The sequence below is a fragment of the Agelaius tricolor genome, unplaced genomic scaffold (genome assembly GCF_023055355.1).
Source record: "Agelaius tricolor isolate 1412-34295 unplaced genomic scaffold, bAgeTri1.0.p SCAF_7, whole genome shotgun sequence".
Lineage (NCBI taxonomy): Eukaryota > Metazoa > Chordata > Aves > Passeriformes > Icteridae > Agelaius > Agelaius tricolor.
Genome location: NW_027269267.1, coordinates 44,707,770 through 44,728,262, shown reverse-complemented (window position 1 = coordinate 44,728,262; position 20,493 = coordinate 44,707,770). Strand labels below are relative to the sequence as shown.

At 38.3% G+C, this 20,493-nt stretch overlaps 1 protein-coding gene and 1 long non-coding RNA gene across 2 annotated transcripts in view; one reads left to right on the top strand and one right to left on the bottom strand.

Moving 5' to 3' along the window:
- Nucleotides 1-654: 654 nt before the first annotated feature.
- SCEL (sciellin) overlaps nucleotides 655-20,493 on the top strand; it is a 68,577-nt gene continuing 48,738 nt past the window's right edge. Inside the window, exon 1 of the mRNA XM_071431019.1 lies at nucleotides 655-949. The gene's annotated coding sequence lies outside the window, so the exon portion shown is untranslated. The remainder of the gene's footprint in view (nucleotides 950-20,493) is intronic.
- The window catches only part of LOC139591858 (uncharacterized), a 36,958-nt gene continuing 19,516 nt past the window's right edge, over nucleotides 3,052-20,493 (bottom strand). The window contains exon 2 of the long non-coding RNA XR_011679782.1: nucleotides 3,052-3,341. This is a non-coding gene — a long non-coding RNA (uncharacterized lncRNA). The remainder of the gene's footprint in view (nucleotides 3,342-20,493) is intronic.

Below are 20,493 nucleotides of genomic sequence, written 5' to 3'. Positions count from 1 at the left end.
AAGCAATTGCTATCCTCCTGATGTATAGCAAAAAGACATACTCTAAAGAACTCAGCTGAATGACTCTTGCTTTAACACAGCTACTCACCCAGAAAATAAAAAATTAGTATGTAAATATTCCAGATAACACTATTAGCTGGAATTTCACTTGGTCAAAACAAACAAGAATATAAAAGCAGCCTGTTTGAGGAAACAGGACAGGAAACAAGGAAATTTGTCATGAGGGGTTTTCTGGTAGAAGATACTGGCTCCAGATGCAGAAGATTTAAAGAAGTGGCCAGAACAGTACAATAGAGAGGAAAAAACTGGGTTCTGAGGGAAGTCTCCTCCAAAGTGATCTGCAGTGTCTTGAGGCACTGCCATTATTCTCTTGAGATCAATGGGTTTTTTCCCTTGGCTTTACAGCAGCCAGGATCTCACTTTTGATGCTTATCACTCATGCTTGACCTTGCAGGCAGGGAAGTCATTGCAATTTCAAGTGCCTCAAAAAAGAACCTGTGCCACATGACTGTTGGGCTGAGTATGAAGCCAGTCTTTATGTGTCAGAGAGGCAGTGATACACTTAATGCATCTGAAGTGCTTCAAAGTCAGATTTCTGTATCAGATCCCTGTGTTTACAGAGCAGGAGGAAAGCTGGGCATGTCTGGATTTATCCCACATGTTGACTCACAGCTCTCCTATTCAGAGCCAAAACCACTCCTAGTAACACTTCCAGTCACCAACAGCAACTGCCAGCCAGCAAAAGCAGATAACAGCAGAGGTAAACTTCCAGTCTGCTTTAGCCTGAAAACTTGAATCTTGGTGGAAAAGGGATTTTAGCTGTTGGAAATAATTGGAAACACATCAGGCATCCTCTATTTAGTGGTCAAGTCTTCGAAGGCTTTGTGAGCAGTGGAAGTTTCTGCATCTGGACAGCTCTCCTGAGCTACAGTCTTCAGTGCCAAAATTGGTAAGTCCGTGTTGTAGCAATAAGCTTACCTGAGGAACTTTAAATGGGAATGAATTTGAAATAAAAAAAGAACATCTGTGCTTGACTTGCACCATTTTCCATATAATCTCTGTTTAATTTAAGAGTAGAATTTCCCCTGTACTCCTGCTATCTGTAACATGGGCTCTGACTGTTCTGAAAAGTACTTTTTTCCTTCTTATTTCAGAACCAACATGTGAATTCTTTAAGTTGATGTCATGAAACTGTTCAGTCATGTAGCTAGACTACTAAAAAGTCCTATTGATACAAAATCCACTCTCTAAATATTTAGCAGATTTGGAAAAATAGGATAAATTGAATGCATGCCAGTATCTTCTGACACTATTTCAAGCAGAGATGTTAGTGAATGTACACAAGAACCTCTTAAAGATGTGTTTAACAATTCCTGTACTTTATTTAGGAATTCATCACCTTTCAGTTGTAAGTAAAGGATGAGTGACACTCTTATTATATTGCAAGGAGATTTTCATGCTATTTAATGTGTGTCTTCTCTAAAAGATAAACATAATTATAAGGATTGGGATGACCACCTCATGAGGGACAAAGGACAAAGTAGACACTATTTGTCCAATGGAATTTATTTATTTTTTTAAACTATTTTCAAAAATCTTTGAGGAAATATACAGTACCAAATGTCAGGTTTAAATTAATGGCAACTGGCACTGAATTCCTCAAAACCTTTACACAACCTAAGGCTTTACTTTATAATTGCATTAATGTCTTGACCTATCTAACCTTCATTGTACACATCATGCACAAACTTCCTTCAGGATTGTGGACAGGAGGTTTTTGCACCTATCTGATATTAGCTCTTTGAGTTTAGCTTAGATTTGTTCCTACAGAGTTTAGAAAATGTGTTTGAAATAATTTAAACTAACTTATTGAATATATTTACCCAGTAGATAGAAGATTATATTTTCTTGGATCTGGAACAATGGTCTTAGTTACCCCCAAGCTTCAACAGGTTTCAAGTTCAGTTCAGCTTTTGATTTGAATTCCATCAGTATGAGTACTTGCTCTGGCATCTGAACCGATTGACTAAGTCACCTCAGGCAGTTGAAATCTGCTTCAGTTTGTAAAATTGGCTTGAGATATGAGTGGTCTGGCCTTTTCTTGGTTAAAAGGTGGGCATAGATGCAGAACTTGGGCAAACATGCATAATGAAATTGAGCAGCTTATTGGTAATCACCAATGTTTTAGCTAAAGAAAGAAAAAAAAAGAAGAATTTGGAAGAAGTGAAAATGAAATAGGGTAGCAGTCACAAACAAAACAGCATGTCATGCACTCCAAATAAAACTAGAGATGTCCCTTGCTGTTGTACCAGCTTCTTAACCCAGACCTTTCAGGCTCTGCAGACAGAGCTGAAAGGGTGAGGGATGACCAGGTCAGGCTCTTTTGAGGCTGCATAAATCATGACTATATCCTTTCAAATGGATGGTCTTACACTATTGATCTTGGAAGTAACATGAGAAGGCCTGGGTGTCCCATCCTGACCACGAATGCTTGGACCAGAACTGCTGTGGTGTGTCTCACTTCTGCTTTGTGGTTTCCAGTGTAATGCCACATCATTTCTCCTCATTTCTGTGAGCTTTTGCTGCAGTTGCATACAGACTTTTCTGTAGCCAAGTTTTCCGCAAGCAACATAATATATAAAATATGGCTGCCATCCAAAGCTAAATATTGTTCCAGTTCTCTTTCCTGAGATGAAAAAAAAACCCCAAAAAACATTATGATAGAGTCTCCTAGAACTGTCTGATAAAAGGAACAAAATTAGGGTAACTTTTCTAGCTCTGATTTTCTTGTTGCATAAGCAAGTGAAAGGAAAACATTACATTTCTATTTTCACTATTTTGTTTGCTTAGAATCTATAACAAGGAAATGGGAGCAGACAAAAGCAGCAGTATATATTCAGCATAAAATTTTGCAAAACTGCAATAGCAATAGAGGAAAGATTGCTATGTGCCTAATTTCCATGGAAATATTTGAAGAATACCCAACAGAAATGTATCAGAGCACTGTGAATAAAGATATCCCAAAATTTAAAGCAAGAAATTAAAAATCAATTTTAAGAAGACCAAGGATAATATTTTCGTTTATTCTTGTGTGAAAGAAGAGAGAATGACAGAAGCCCCCCAACAAAATGAAGTGGATTTTAGCTGCCATTCCTCCCTTCTGGGATCTGTCACGTTTGTTGAGAAAAGCTCTTCCATTTCTTGCGCTGAAGGGTCGATAACGGGTCTTATTTTCATTGCTCTGTTTCCACCTAGTGCTCAAAGTGCACATTGCAGCGAGCTGTGCGTATGTTCTAGAACCCAGAACGGCAGTTCGGTGTCGCTCTCTCTTTTCAGGGAATCTGCAGTACAAATAAGCACGTGTAAGATTAAATATCACTTTTATAAAAAGCACCCGTTCTCAGAATAAAGTCTGTCAAGTCTCTATATGGCCTTTGCTGCATGATCTGTGCAGAAACACGAGTGTCAGTTATTTGGTTTAACTCTCAGAATCCCTCTTGTGGATGCATTTTTTGGTGGTAGTTCTCTTGTTAACTGAAGACAAATGAATGCATGTGAATAAAAAGGACCACAATAATTAAGAGACATTCATTATGCTCACAGGCAAAAGTGCATGCTCAGGATGCAGACTAGAAGGGGATGGCTAAAACACCTGGAAGCTCTGAGCTGGACTCATCTGGATAGTCTTTCCCCATATAGTTCAGGGTATAAAGCACCTTTCACAATTTATAACAATCATAACTTTTTAGTAACACAAATGGAGGATTCAAAAACTTGATGGTGTTGCAGGATGAAAAAAAAAAGAGAGATTTTGTGATAGACTATGAAATTTGTAATTTTTCAGGAGGTTGAAAAGAGCTGAAGACACAACTTGTGGATTTACCTTGTCAAATGTAGCAGGAGGCTTATGGACAGATGCAAGCATACACAGAGAGGACAAGTGATGTTTTAAATAATTTTCAGGTTCTAAGACAAAATTGGAATGATATGTATGGTTATAAAAAGCAAAACAGCTAAATAACTCTTAGCTGTACCACAGGCACCATCTGAAAAACACAGGATGGTTATTTCTCCTGGTGTCTGATGTGTGGGAAGATGAAACCTCCTGTTCCAGAATTTGTAGTTTGAACATTTTCTTTAGGAAAACGGCTTGAACTCTTGCATTTCCATTGTGCTTTCACTTTCAGCATGTGCAAAATATGGATGAGATAATGCCCGGACTAAGAAACTGCCATGTCCTTGGTTGAGGAGAGCATCGTAAACTCTGGTTTAACAGGTAGGAGGCAGCACAGCTGTGGCCACCTTTCCCTGGGTAAAATCAGGGTACCAATCACAAATGAAACAACATGTCATAAGCTCTGAGTAAAACAAGAGAGGCCCCTTCGTACTACACCAGCTGTGATAACATTTGTTTTATAATAAAGCTTCTGCATCTCCTCTGGTGTATTATGTGCCCAGCACTGACTGCTGCATTAAGCCACCCTGAAAACCTGTAGTTCACCAAACTCCTTTTAGGTCACCTGGATACTCCTCTCCCAGTTTAGATGTGAGGCAGACACCAAGCTAGTTGCTTCAAGCCATGCAGATACCTCTACAGAGGCATATATGTATGTCAGTAGGGAACTCCAAATACAGTGATCTTCCTACAGAATTTACATTTTTCTGGGTAGAGTCAACAGGCAGGCTGAGGGTTTTTTTACAGTTCCAGTTTTAGATTTAAATTTCATTTTACAGAACAACTTGTTTAATCTTTCAAAAGACTAAGTGCATAGGACTGCATAGGTCAGTACTTTTCTAGCAGAACCTCCTTGTTAAAATACTGTATCTCTTTTACCACTGTGGACATTGCTATGAACTCTGAGCTACAGAATCCTTCGAGTTTACACCAGTTTCTGTTATGCAGCCTTCTTGCTTGAATAGCAAAATCAAAATTTATTTACAGTCAAATTCTCCTTATTTGTGAAATAATATTAATTAAATAATGTTTTTAATGGAAAATGCATGAGGAAGTATAAGTGAACAGTACTACTGTATTATACTGTTGCTACCTGAACTCCTAAACCTCAAAGCAAGTTTCCTGCATTGAAGCATAAGTTTGCTTTGGTTTGAGTCCTTAAATGATCTGGCAGGAAATGTAAACTAGGGAAGGGATTGCTGTGGATGTAAGTGCAGTAGAGAAGGCAGCCCTTGAAGAGGGCAGAGTCTGTATGTGGGGTCTGTGAGAAAGTCCCACCCCTCTGGAAGCAGCTGTTCTTGTCTTGGATCATAGTAAGGTGAGGGGCTGTTTTATTCTCTACATTTACCCAGTCAGGTGAAGACTGTCTGAGTCTTGTATTATTTCAGAGAGGGTGTGTCTTACCAAGGGGATGGAACATACGACTTTGTTACAGGAGAAAAACCTACTGCCTGTGTCTTAAAGCATCTATCAACTGGTGCAAGCAGAATAAATGAATTTTTGAAAGAATGTGAAGCGTCAGTATTATCCAATATAATTAAAATTAGTACTTTTACTTCTAAATAATCTTTTGTAATAATATGTTTACAGTTTCTTGCCATATCATCTTTCAAGGAACTGCTCTTGGCAAAATAAAAGCTTATTTCCTTAGAGGACTGTATTTATGTAAATACTTAATAGATGATTAAATTAAATTAGCACTATGTCTCCTCTTCAGACTTGTCTATATAATCCTGTCCTGTGATCTTTGCACTAATGAGTATTTGGATGAAAAAATGATTTTTTTTTTGAGAGAGTGTAGAAAATTAAATGAATTAAATAAATTATCACACTTAAAAATAAGGGGTAACCCTGCTTCAATATTTGTAACATTTCAATGGCAATATCTTGGTTTGAATTGCTCTTTTCTGTTGCAAAGGGTGGTAGGAAGAAGCAAACTTCTGCTTTTAATGTTTTCCTTTAGAGAGTCATGGACACATTAGATTAGACCTACCCACCATCCAGGACAGTAATTTGCTTCTGATGGAGCCTGGAGGGAGATGCTTCAGAGGAAGGTGCAAGGACCTGCAGTCAGAAGTAAGGGCACTGCTCTTCCTCTAATATTAATATTAAAGTAATACATCTGTCCATACAGCTTGAGCAGCCTCCTGAAAATTCATCTTGTGGTGCCAGAAATAATGAATAAACCCTTCACAGATTTTTCTGTCTATTACACTGAGTGATTCTGAAACAGCAGAAGCTCTCAAGTCTGATCCTTCTTTGAAGCTTCAGTGTTACAAAATGGAATGGCTGCTGAGACTTGAAGGCACAGCATGGGGCTAGGAGGCAGGGGCAACAATAGCTGGGGCACATCCCAGTCCAAGATCTGTAAAAATTCATACCTGGACATGCCTAGGTATGTTTACTGAAAATCGCTATCCACTGAGAGAGGTGAGCAGATATTTCCTTGTGTCTGTTCCAAGGGATTAATCTAATCCCTTGTGTTTGGTGTTGCTTTATGATGATTTCAGAACTTGCACTTTTCTTGGTCTTAATCTGAACTTTCTCCCTGAATTTATGGATAGAACTTTCGAAGGTCTCAACAATAAAATTAAAGAAGTTTGAGGGAGGTCAGATATAACCAGAGGATATGTGACCTCACCACACCAGTGACTTGTCTGCCACTTTACACTCAAATCTGAGTCAGGCTGTCTCTGCCTGCCTTAAATAATGCATGGAGCCAGAGATCCCTGGTTGTGGAGCCACCTGAAATTCCCTTTCCCTTTGTGCAGTCACCTAGGAGTAGTCAGTGCAGAATTACTGAGGGCAGAGAATGCCTTACATCTGGCTTGCAGGAGCCTTATTCTGAACTCTACCCATCTGGAACTGGAGACAGGTGGGTGCTCACCACCATTTCCTCAAGGTATTGACTAAGGACCACTCCATTAACTGCAAATTGATGAGAAAGTAATAGAAAGGACGTGTGGCCACCTTGGGATCAGAGACTGCATGAATGGCCCAGGGGCCAGAATTGAGACTCCTCCCAGTTGTACGGTGGCACACTTTTCAGGACAACTGCAGAGAAAGCTTGTTATGTGGAACTTTAATTTTGTACACGACCATATTTAAGCTCAGTAAACTAATATTTTTATTATACATACATTAAATTTACTGTGGAATTAAAACACATAAATAGTGCTTAAAGTTTCACTCATCTGCATACTATCTATGAAGTCTGCTTCTAGTATGTGGTCATATATTTACCTGAATGCATATTCTGTACCTTGTTGATAAATCAAAGCAGTTATTTTACCTTCCATAGTACTATTGCTAATGAGATACAGTACATCTGTACTCTGATTAACTTGGATGTTGATCACGGAACAACTTCTCTAGTACTTACATAAAACTGCAACTGATTAAATACCTCAGTGGAAATACTGCAATAAAACATGCCTATTTATTATGTTCATCTCCTTTGCTTCTAATACAAATTTATGCTTACATTTAAACATCTTCCTGTGTATGAATTTTGGATTTTGGACTTCTAATATTCTTTCTTTTTGCAAACTTTTTAATAGTAATTTCTGTCAAAACTGAAGAATGAAAATAAATCAGTACATTTTAGTAATTACAAGAAATTATTTAGAAGGCAGTAGTGAAGATGGTTTACATTTAATTGACTTTATAATTATAGAGTTGCCAATGTATGGGTGATTACCTCCTTCCTTCTTGTTTGTTATTAAATGAAAGGTTCATGGAAGCCCTTAATTTTTTGCTGCATGGTTGTCAGAGATGAGATGTGGCAAGAATGGGACAAAATGAGGAAGGAAGCAGGTTAATGCTGTCGCATAAAAAGAAGATCTATATAATTAAAGAGAGAAAGCATGGGCTTCTTTTCAAAGTTATTAATTCTGGCTTGGTCTTCCCTCTGGGTAGTAGCAATTTATATGGTGTATATGCTGCTTAGGGAGAAGAGAAATTGGCTTTCATCACAAGAAGCGGGATGGTCACAAGTGCTTTAGAAGGTTGAATCTAATCTGGTAAAGGCACAGTGCTGTATGCCAGGGCTTAGTGCTGGGGCTGATACTGCTCTCCATATTTATGAGTGATCAGGATGAAGGGGCCCAGTGCACCTGCAGCAGGTTCACAGCTGGTACAAACTGGGCAGACTGGCTGGCGTGCCAGTGGTTGTGCTGCCATTCAGAGGGACTGAAACAAGATGGAGAGCAGGGCAGAGAGGAATTTCAGCTTCAGCAATGGTAAAGGCAAGCCCTTATATCTGTGGAGGAATAACCCCAAGCACCAGTACATGCTGGGGACATGCTGGCTGGAAAGTTGCTTTGCTTAAAAGGTCCTTGGAGTGAAAGTTTTCAGAAAATGGAAAACCAGATGATCATGAGCTGCCAAGACACCCTTCATGGCAAAAAAGGCAGCAGCTTCCTGGGCTGCATTAGTAAGAGCATTGCCAGCAGGATGAGGAAGAGGATCCTTTTTCTCTTCAGTGTTGGTGAGGCCACATCTGGAGTACTGTGTCCAGTTCTGGATCACCCAGTACAAAAACATTATGGTTCACTGGAGTGAGTCCAGTGCAGTGATGATTAAAGTACTGGAGCACTTTTGACTACTTTGGGGGTCAGACAGCTTCTTTTAAACCTCAAGCGACAATAGTTCCTGTCATTCAAATCCTATCCTCAAATTTTACCCTTCCCAAAAGTGCCTGAAAGATATCAAAGACCATTTATATGAAAAAAGTGTTAATATCAGACAAAGATGCTCCATATGGAAAAGGACATGAATTGGTAATAATTGGCAAATCACCCATATATACCAAATTATGTTTTTACTAGCCTTTCCCATACGTATGCATGTAGAGATCTGAACAAAATGTGATTTGTAGATGAAAGAAAAGCTAATGTAATACTACTTCAAGAAACTTTGGACACTCTCAGAAAGGCCATAGATGGTTCCTTCTAAGTATTAGAAAATCCTTTCAATTGAAATCCTGTGGGACACCTCTTGTATTAAGAACACTGTAGCTGTTAGGACAGGGAAATTACTAATAACAATCACTTATAACAATAAGACTGAATTTAGAGAGAGGTTAAAATATTGGTTTTTGAGGGTTTTTTTGGTTCCAATTGTTACTAAATTAAGGTGCTAACTTGAAAGAGCTGGTTCCCTGACTGATGTAAACCACTCAAACACGCTCTGGCAATGGAATGGACTTGGTCTACCTGGAATATTTTTTTTCTCCACGTGCTTTGCTTCAGTCCTTTTGATTATGAGACTTGCAGTGAATTAAATCTTGATATTTGGTGATCTGACCTAGGCAATCTAGTTGGAGAGCACAGCCAAAGGCAGGACAGGCCAGGCACAACTGTTACTTTTGGTGGGAATGTGGTACTAGATCAGTTTAAACTGATAAAGAAAGCACACCCTTGCTGTTCACTGCAAAACCTATTGTCAACACCTATTTACTGGATCACTGCACTGTGCAGTTAGATAAATTACAGAGATACTGGTTCATGACAATCTCTGTGGTGTTTCCTGAACATGCAGTCCCTGCAGTGATACCTTTGGCTGTTTAGGAGGCTGACCTTGAAAAACCCTGAGAAAAAATTGTATTGAGAGGCTATAAATGCCATTGCCCTCATGCCCAAACTTCTGAGTTTTGCTTGTTTGTGGCATTGTCTTCCAATCACTTGGTTCCCTTGTTTGCAACTCATCAACCCTCTTTCCTCATCCTCTGTGTTTGCCTTTATTTGCTCCTTCTGCAGCTTAATTCAGATATTAATCTGTCCCAAACACAAGCCATGTGGATGGAATAGCTGACATACCATGCATTGTTCATGACATAGTTCTCATGCAGCACCACTGCTCATCCTGTCTCTCTTCATTTGATTGCAGTTTTTCCAAAGTGTACAATTTCTGGACAAAGAATTTTCTATTTTTTACACAAACATCTCTACCATTGCTTAAACCAGAAGGAGACGTTAATCTTCATTTACAAGGATACTGTTCTTGAAACCCTTCATGAACACTGCCATGGAGGATTTGCATTGTCAGGATATGAAATCAGACTGATCTTTGACCTTTGAGATCCTTTCTTGCTTCCATTTTTCCTTTGACATATTTTTCCTTCATTCTTATTTCAAATCCTCTTCAGTTACTTCGATACCTGCTTCCAAATTTCAGTCTCCCTCTGTTCCGTGTCTTCCAAACAGTGGCACTTGCAAGGCACAACTCCACTCTCTCCTATTCATGGACTAAGTGTTGCTCTGGCAAATAAAGATTTGTGAGCATGTCATGGTGCTCCCTTATTACCTTTGGAAGGGGGAATTTAGAAGATGTATTTACTCAAATAACTAAATACTGAACAGGTTTCCTGGGAAGAGGTCATGACACAAAGCCTGACAGAGTTCAAGAAGTGTTTGGACAATGATCTCAGTCATGGGGTGTGGTTCTTGAGGATGTCCCATGCAGGGCCAGGAGCTGGACTCCATGATCCTGTGTGTCCCTTCCAGCTCAGGATATTCTATGATTCTCCCAGACCTTCTGGTATTGAATGTTTTTATTTTATAGAATTTTGAATAACATTGCAAGTACTATAGCATAATGCCACAGGAGAGAGAAATAAAATTAACAGATTTACCAGCTTTGGGAAGAAAAGTGGTTTCAAAATGTTGCCTAGGGAATAACATTGAATCCTTCCAAACAAAGACTTCAGTTTTGTTTGCAATAACGGCAAACGGCTTTTTGTATGTACAGAATTTTGTATATACACTCCGCTCAGCTGATTCTATTCTCCTACACTAAACAAGCTATTGAAATGGATATTCCAGGCATCTCTTGTGAAATCTGCTTAAGAAAGTTTACTCTTATTTTCAATTCAATTGGAATTTTCCTTAGTTCCAGTAGGATATCCAGAAGAAGGAAATACCCACTAGGTCTCCAAGGCTCAAAATCAGTGCTATGTCTATAAAAGATTTAAAATTATGTCAATTCTCCATGCAAAACTTCCAAAAAACAAAAAAAATTAGGTTCAAAATCATGTCACTTTTCCAAGGGTCCTGGGAACTTGCAGCCCAGACTTGGTACTGGGGAGTTTCAGACCTTGAAGTGGTGGCCCCAGTAACACTATCAAATAACTATTGTACAACTCTGAGCAGAGAAATTGTTTGATCCAGAAGCTGCTTGCCCTCACCACAGCTATTTTTTGCAGAAAACCCACAAGATTTTACTGGCTGAACTCAATGGCATGTGCATTGAGCTCTCCAAGGAGTTCAGAGAACAGCAATTCTGGCAGTTTCGTTTCCCCACTGATGGCAAAAATAAAGAAAAAAAGGAGAGCAACAGTGTGACACAAAACTGCTACACTGGATTTTGTGGTATTGCTTAAACAGAGAGTCAGTGTGCAACTCAGCTGTTTGTAACCACAGAAACAGAAAATGTTATTTGGAAGGAGGGAGGATGTACACCAAATCTACTATGTTTCAAACCTGACAGTGTTTCTTTAAAATGTTCTTAAACCTGTTTAACACACCCCTACTCTTCACCACTCCCTGGGAACATGCACCACTTATAGCAACTTGTAAATCAAGAAAAACCAAACCCAGCAATTTATTCTCCAGTGCGCACTGGATATTTTCACACACCCAGCTTGGCCATATAATTAAGTTACAACAAAGCTCACTGGCTTGGAGCTTTCTGCTTCAACCTAAAATGAGTTCAGCACTGTGAATTTAGAAGTCTCAAATATTCTGGAGCAGAATTGCTTATTTCAAAGTTATATTAAGAAAACTAAGAAAAATTTTAGAATTCAAAGATTGTGATTATGTACAATGCTATGAGGTTCTATTCACAAATTCATAGAAGATGCCAAAACTCATTTATACTGTTTTATCTGGAGGTCAAGGATGTGAACACAGTGAATATAGACACATACAAGTAAAGCAATTAAACACTAAAATACAAGTTTTACTGTTGCTATAGCTAGAGAAGTCAAATGCAGAAAAATATGACATATTCTTTCTAGGAATGAAAGTAATATTTCCTTAGTACCTGTGAGTGAAAGGGATGAAACTGTCAGGAAAGCACTTTTTTGTTTGTTTGTTTTTCTCTCCTCTCTATTCTTTCATCTTAAAATTTCTTTGTGTGTCAGACTCCTACATGGACAGATTATAGTGTTCTAGACACACTTTTTGTGTGAAGGGCTACAGTGCAGTAGGGAGTTTTTATAGATGCAGTACTGTTGAGGCTGCAGAATAAGCTAGAATTTTGTCCAGACAGAGAGGAAAAAAAACCTGCACCCTCATTTCCTTTTCCTTTTAATATAGCAAGAAGCCATTGCTTTCTGCAAGAGAAAAAAAATATTTGAAATTCTGCTATTACATGGAATTCATCTGAAATGTATAGGTATCTACAGAGTAGATGCCTAAATCTGACTTGTCATTTTTAGGCTTCCTTTCAAAACAGTGGAGAGAAATAGTAACTTTCACAGCCCAAGCCTCTGACCTACTTTAATCTGCTTTTATGTGATATTACATTAGGGGTGTCTTGAGTGATAAATTTAGAGATAGGAGCCTAGCTTTTGATGTAGTCTAGCTTTTTTTGCTAAATAGGGCCTGTGATGGAAAGTCTCGCCCAGCTCTGAGGAAACAAGTGTTTGAAAATTGCTGTCACTGCTCTGGTGTCTCCTTCATTGAGTAGAATTCAAATTCTTTACTTACACATTAATTGGCATTTAGCTCTCCCAGGCTAATAGCCTGAGAGATCCAGAGAAGATGAGCTAATGGAGAGAGAGATCCAGAGAAGCCTACACCTGAAATTACTGGGTTCTTCATGTTATGCTCTTACTGCACTGTGGCAGGATCTGGAACCTGAGGAACTTATCTGGGCCTCTGTGATTACATCCAGATAATTATAATCATTCTCTTTTGATTCTTTCCCTTGTAATATCACCCAAATTATTTAAAAATCATCCCATTTCAAAGCCCAGCCTTGTTTTAATTTCATTTAGCAGCAGCAACAAAAACAAATTAAAGAACTTTCAATTCTTTTTCATGTACTGAACATTAAAACTCATGTAAAAGTTCTTTTTTCTGCCAACATTCTTTCCAAAGTACTCACAATTTGGAAAACAATTTTTAGAAGAATATAATTTACTCAAAATAAAAGGGAAGGAAAAATTGATATTTAAAATGTACTGACTTTGATACCAGTCTATTGGCCAGTTTATATCAAAGGACAAGTTTTTTGAAAAGGCAAGAAGAAAACTCAGTTGTTCCTTCAGCTTCCCAGCTCATAAGGCCCTGTTTGCAGATGTGTTGATTAAGGAAGTGTATTCTCTTTTCCTTCACATAGTTTGTGATTGAAAGCTGCACCTGAAGTTTATTCCTTGGAAGATGCTTGGAAATGCTACTAAACCTTCTAATTCTGTGGATAAGGGAGAACAATAAGCCAGCTGAATTATTTTCCAGGGAAGGGGAATATGGACGGCTGATGCCATTTCCGTGATACCATTTTAAATTTTACTCCTGCAGATGAACTACATAAATCTGCTTTGCTATTTTTTCTGTTATTTGAACAGGTGAAAAATTTTTACTGGATTGCAAAGGTATTTATTAGTAAGGAAAGGGTCTTAAACATGTACGAACAAAGTAAAATTCTCTCCATGTTTACATATTTGCATACTTTCCACATTTGTCATGTAAACAGAGAAGACAGTCTGAAGAATTAAAGTGACAATGCTCTAAGACTCTCAGTTGAGGGGCTGAATGACAAACCCTTCGCTAAGATTTATTTTAATACCTGACAAATCAACATTTCCACAGAAAAATGGTATCACTTTGATTCTATTGCTAATTGTTTGCATTATCATCAACGAATTAGGAAAGAATTTTAATGCACGTGAAGTTATGTGCATTATACAACTTTTGATCATAGGGGCATAGCATGACAGTGGCACTCCTTGGTCAGCCCCGTATTCTGTCTCCAACAGCTGCCAAAAGCAAAATTCCAGAGTTAAGGAAAGAGTGGAAGAACAGGGAGAGCATTTAAGTTGCTTTCCCTAAGTGTCCTTAGAGTCTCCATCAATTTGCTTCTCAGGCTCCTCTTTAGCCCAATGGAATTTCTGTTTATTTAGTAACCATCACTGCTTTTCTCTTCCTCAAGCTTGTGTCTCATTCAGCTATTTGACATATGGGTACCCACACATGCCTATATAAGTACATACTTGCATACATACACACACACACACATGCACAAGTACAGGCAGGCATGAGTACAAGTAAACTATTTCATAACCTATTGGAGATACATCTTCCTGCAGCAAGGAGAGCTTACATCCTACATACAGAAAGAAACACCTCTCTTTTTTTCCTTTTCCTTCTCTTCTCTTCTCTTCTCTTCTCTTCTCTTCTCTTCTCTTCTCTTCTCTTCTCTTCTCTTCTCTTCTCTTCTCTTCTCTCTTCTCGTTGATGGCAAATAGCTCTTGTACTGGGGGAGAATTGAAATACACCCTCCTCATACTGTTTTATGATGTTTTTATGATATTTTTACACCTCCTTTCACCACATTAAGACAGTCTTAGCTGATGCATTTGTTCGGTGTGGGGAGAAGTAATTATGCATCTTCAATCATCTTTTTTTTTCTTCTCTGAACCTTTTTAACTTCAACTCTATCCTTTCCCATTCACGTTTTTGGTCTGTGTCTTATTTTTGCAGTTATTGACTTTAGAACACATTTTCTAGTAACTCTTTTACAATAAGCTGTTCTGTGCTAACTATACCGCAGCCAGCATCTTCTAGGAACCTTCCTTTCTTCCATGTCCACATTCAGCTTTGATGTGGATAGAGAACAGGATCACAATCTGTAACATTTAGCTATCATGCACAGCAGTTAAGTGAGATGATAACACCTGTATGGAATTTACATCAAAGGAAGATTTCATTAAATAGGTAGGATATTGGTTTGTTGAGTTGTTTTGATTGGTACAGATTTTCCATGTAGGCTTTCAAATGACAATCAAGTTCTCAGTCAACTAATTTGATCCAAATAATAAAAGAAGGAATTACAAGAGAAGGCTGCTTAGCCCTAGCAGAAAATTGGAACACAACACCAGGGCAAGGAGAGGAAAGCCAGTCTATCAGACAAGTGTAATGTGAACTTCCCCACATGGATATAATTCTTTGGGGCAGATACATCTCCTTATCTGCAACCTTAAAAAAGAAGAGCCTGTGGGGGTTGTCCCCTATGTATTTACAGTGCCCATGACCAATTAAATGCTATAAGAAAATTTCAGACAAGGAGCAGGAAAAGACTTTTCTCTTTTTAACTTTGCCTCTTCTAACATATTTTAGAGATGGCTTTTCCTGAGATCTGCACTGTTTGTTCTTTCCCAGAGCTCTCTCAGAGGGGATTTGATAGAGATATTACAAAGTCACTTTTTAATGAAAAAAGCCCATCTAATCCTAATTCTCACACTCCCTCTACTACTCTAGGTCACAATCTGATTCTTTAGCCACCTATGTGAATGTTCTTTGTTAATTCAGAAACTGGTAACAAATTAACAAATAAGCTATTTATCAATGACATAAGCTACAAAACTGGTTACACCCATTCATCTGGGGTCACACAGATGTCATTGGACTTAGCCAGATTTTCAGCACAGTTTTCCTCAAATAATTGATCTTATCAGTAACTGATAACATTAGTAACTATGTTCTTTAGCTAAGGCAGTAATGGCAGTGGTGCAAGATCAAAATACTCAAGTTTAGCATGCTATGGACCAGACTTTTGTGGACTTCTGAAATATATTTTACTTATTTGCAGAGTCAGGACCTATTCAAATTGTGAGAAAATGAGGCCAAATAACACTGAAGACTGTGTACCTCCATGAAATGCACTGGCACCTGCTATAAGCAGAAGACACTGCTCAGACATTTTCTGGGGCAACCAGAAGATGTGAAAACTTTGAGACATTTTGCATAATATTTATGACATTTTTTCTTCCTCCTTTAGTTTATGAACTTTGCCACACCCTTTTGGGAGAACAATGGGCTGCAAATACGTCTGTACTGTGACTAAGGTTTTCTTAGCATTTAAAAAATGCATATGAAAAAGCTCTGACAGTGCTCCTTCCTGTATTCAGAAAGGTGTGGTTAAAAAAAGATTGCATGCCTTAATTTATCCAGTTGAAAGGTCTTCCCCAGGAACACCAGCCTACAAGAACTAAAGGAAATAGCTTGGCTGGCCAAAGTTAATCCATAAAACACAACATTATCTCTGGTGCATTATGGTATTTCATACCAGACTTTGTGAAATGCTGTTCTCACTTTGACAGTAACTTAATCTAGTGAAAGTATTTATAAGTTCTTCTGCCTCTGTACAACAGCTGTTGCTACACCATATTACAAAATAATTCTCGTGTCTACCTATTTTAATCATTTAAGTGATAAAGTGCTGAGAAATTACAAAAAGAAAAAATGAGAATTCCATACATATTATTTAAATATTCATTTTGACAGTAGTGAGGCCAATATTTGTATGCCATATTAAAAGGGCTGTTGCATTATTCTTTCTCCAGTGAATATTTAAACTTTCAGGAGGTAAAAAACCCTAGGCAATTGTGTTCCCTTACATAAAAATCTATAACTCAGTGGTTAAGGTAGTCTGCTGGTAAAAATAAGCTGTTATCAAAAGGAGGAATGATTTGAACTTGGGTTTAGTCATATGCTAAGTGACTCTTCCAATTGGTGAGCTATTGCTTTCTTGTCCTGTTCTTTGAGAGAGTTAAGTGTGTGTCAAAGAAGGGATGAATTTGAGACAGGAAGACTCTCATTTCAGGCCTGGTAAAGGTCAGCACATTCTGGTTAATGGATCTGGACAGAAATTTTCACCATGGCAAACTGTGTGAAAAGAAACAATGGCTAATGGCATATCACTGGTCAAACAAGGATCACCCCAATTATGGGACAGATGGCATCTGAGACCACCAGTGGCCACCAAGGCCCTTCAGATATTTCTCTGTGGATACCTGGACCTTGGGCTGTATAAAGGTGGTACTGTTGTCTGTGTGTTGGAGGATAAATTACTTGTCTGTAGAACTTGCTGAAGTTGAGGGCTTGACACACTTCAGTGATCTCAGGTCTAGGGGGAGGTTAGCAAAGCTTGGGAAGAAAAATGTATCACTGATTGTGGACACAAAGAATGCAGAGTCTACAGGCTACAAGGACATTGGCATAACTCCCAAGATAAGAAAAGACTAATAAAGACAATTATAAAGACAATTCACAAGGGAGATCATGACAACCAACACATAACCCACTGACCCATGAAACCCACCAACTCAAAAGAAAGACTGAGCATGCAGACTAATTTGCTTTGGAGTAGAGGGGATTGTTTAACCAATAGAGAAAGATTTCTAATTAATAAGACATGTATATTTGGTGAAAAGTTTTGAACAAGCCTGGGACTCTAACTCTCTGTCTCTCTCTTTCCACCACCCCATCCCTCTTGTCCCCTTCACCTCTTCTCTATTTATTTCTATCTTTCTACCTCACACTCATTGTTCAAATAAATCTGTATTATTGACTTGGGCATATGGTCTCATCTGCACCTAAACCTGTGCAGAGGCACCTCTTAATCACTGGATTGTAACAGCATGAGCCTTGCACATGAATTAGGCAGAAGAATTCTAATTTTTGAGCATAAAGGAAAGAACAAAGTTGTTACACAGTACTGCAGGTAATTGGCACTGCCATTAGTTGCCCTTTGCAAGGAAGCCTAGGACATTGCTTATTTACCTTTAAAACCCATATCCTAGTAGGAGCAAGGAAGCCCATGAAGAAAAGGGCTTTCCATCTCATATTGGATCATTAGTATATTTTATTTTGTCTTTCAAGGAGCACGAGGACCAGAATCTTCAGGTGGAATTTATCATGTTAGAATAACCTGCCCATGGGAAAAAGTCATACTTATTTCTCCCTCTCCTCTGTGCTGCAGCCATGAATACTGGGATTCAGATTCATAGAGATATTCATAATCTGGTTCTGAGTCACACATACCTCTTGGTAAGGGTGTACCCATAGGCAATATATTCTCTTGATTAATTATTTTGACCAGAGTGAAAAGTAACTCTGTATAAAGACGTAACACAGGTCTCAACCATCAGCTTATTTTATGTAGGGCTGGACTGGGAATTTAGGGAGGAGCAGGCTGTGTGTTAGTCACCTTCAAGAGGAAGGTGTCACCTTATGCATGAGCATCACTTCCTTTTCTATTTGTTGCACTGGGTTTTTTGCATTAGTGACCCCTTCCCTTTTGACTCAACCTGTTGGAACTGCTGTCTATGTACATAGGTGAGCTTACACTAAGCTTAAGCAAGAAAAATGTGCAGGTGGCACAGATGTGCAACCCACATCCCCGAAAAAGATTACATTAACCAGCTGTGTTAGTTTGCTAAATGCTGCCTTGCACCATCCACTGCCTACACCTATCTATATGTTTCAGAGTGTTTAGTTTTAGTCATCTTTTGACATGAGCTCTATTGAACATAATTAAATTTAGAGAAATCAGGGCCAATTATTAGGACCATACTAGTTAACTTAGTAGGAATAGCATCTGGACCTAAGCAATATCCTCTCTTTGTCCATACTATTATCACACACAGTCCTTGACACAGTATTGTTCATGACAATTATCTGTCTCGGAAAAAAGACTTAGGCATGGACAGATCTCCCTGTTACAAGCTCTGGACTGCTTTCAGTAGGAGTGTGAATGAGGCCACACAGTTCTTTTCAAAAAGCAACTTAAGTGATACAGGTACAGAACATGCTGTGCTCCTTGTCCTCAGGCAAGATAATGGGCTTTGGTATGTTTCATTTAATAGCTTAAATGTAGCTGCTTTACCCTATCTTGAAACTAAAAAAAAATTGAATATTATTTGCTAGGCTGCCTTCAAATCTTTCGGACATACCAGTTATAGACTCTCATAACCCATAACACCACCGTTAACCTATCCTACTTGGAAAGTCTGAAGTATTACAGGACTTCTCTTCTGGAGGACTGAGTGTATGAAAAAATATATTCAGTAAAGTATTCTTCTCTTTTTGGGAGGAGTCACAGAACCTTATTTGTCTAAAAATTTTCTTCTGAGTCACTGCTCATTCCCAGCTCTGTGTTGTGAATCTACATAAAAGCTCAATGGAGCTAGGCTACACTATGCTGTTTTCATTATGCTGTCTTATAAACCTTAACAAAGATGTGGAGGTAGCCCAATATTTTGCAGTAGGGTTTGTACTGAAAAATGGAAAACCAACAAAATTGACAAGAAAATAATGTAGAGAAAATGTATTTTATTAGCAATCAAGGGACATAGAATGTCTAGAAAAGTGGATAAGCTGAAGCTAAGAACACTGAGCACAATCATCTTGTTCAGAAAACTGTGAGAGTTGGGAAGTATGGTAATGTATTGCCACTGTAGGGTGCTATAAGCTTTTGACTTTAATGACACTGAATAAGCCATTCAAAACTAAATTATGGCACTTGTGAAGTACTTCTGTTCAGTTTTTTGCCAGTGCTACCCTGCTTTAAAAGTCAACATTCTCTACTGGCAGTTTCTTAGCAGGCATTATGAGAATTCCTTGGATGGCAAATAAGCCTTCATTGTAGATGAGGTATTTAGAATGAGCCTGCTTGAAATGTCCTCCAAACTGTGTCAAAAATCTAAGCTGCAAGAGATAGTGGCCTCTCATTACTGATCACTAATGTGTCCCAATTGCTGGTTATTAATAAAGGGTAAGGAGGATTTATTGTAGGGAGGAATTCTAAGATATTTCTTGTTTTCTGTCATAAATTATGACAGGCTACACACTCTGCTAAATCAAGGTATCAGAATGATTTTGATGGGGTTCTATAAGCCTAGGATGTTGCCAGTTATGTTTGTATCTACTTTTCAGAGAACTTCCTCTTTTCTTCTTGAGAGAATGACAAGCAAAAGCAGAGTATTTACTTAAGTTCCAGCAAGTAGATTATTGATAGATAGATATGAAACAATTTACTGTTTGCACCAAAGCACCTCACTGGTTGAGCTAAAAAGAAAAAGAAAAATATACTTGAAATGTGATAAATCAATAGTAGTACATGCCCAGTGCAATGGTTAGGTAAATTACATACTCAGTTGATAGTCATCAGTTGTCAATACAAACTTGTCTGTATTTTTTGCATTGCTCTTTTCTGACACTATGGAAAAATCTATGTCTAGAATACTGCCTGCCTCTGCTTCAACTTGGATGTTTTCTTAAGAGTAAGAAAGGTAGTAAGGAAAATATAATTCAAGTTCTGAAATAGTCTGAGAAATTACATTTTGCTGTATTTCACTTCTATCCTTCCTTCAATTTAATATGAACCTTAGACTAGAGAATTGAAAGAAAATGAAACCTGACTGCAGAACAGTTCTCACACTCTGGGCATGGCTGGATTTGTAAGTGTTACATGTTATACTGAGATCCAAAGGCAAAGTTTGAGTTCCTCTGAATTTCTGAAAGCTTAATTTC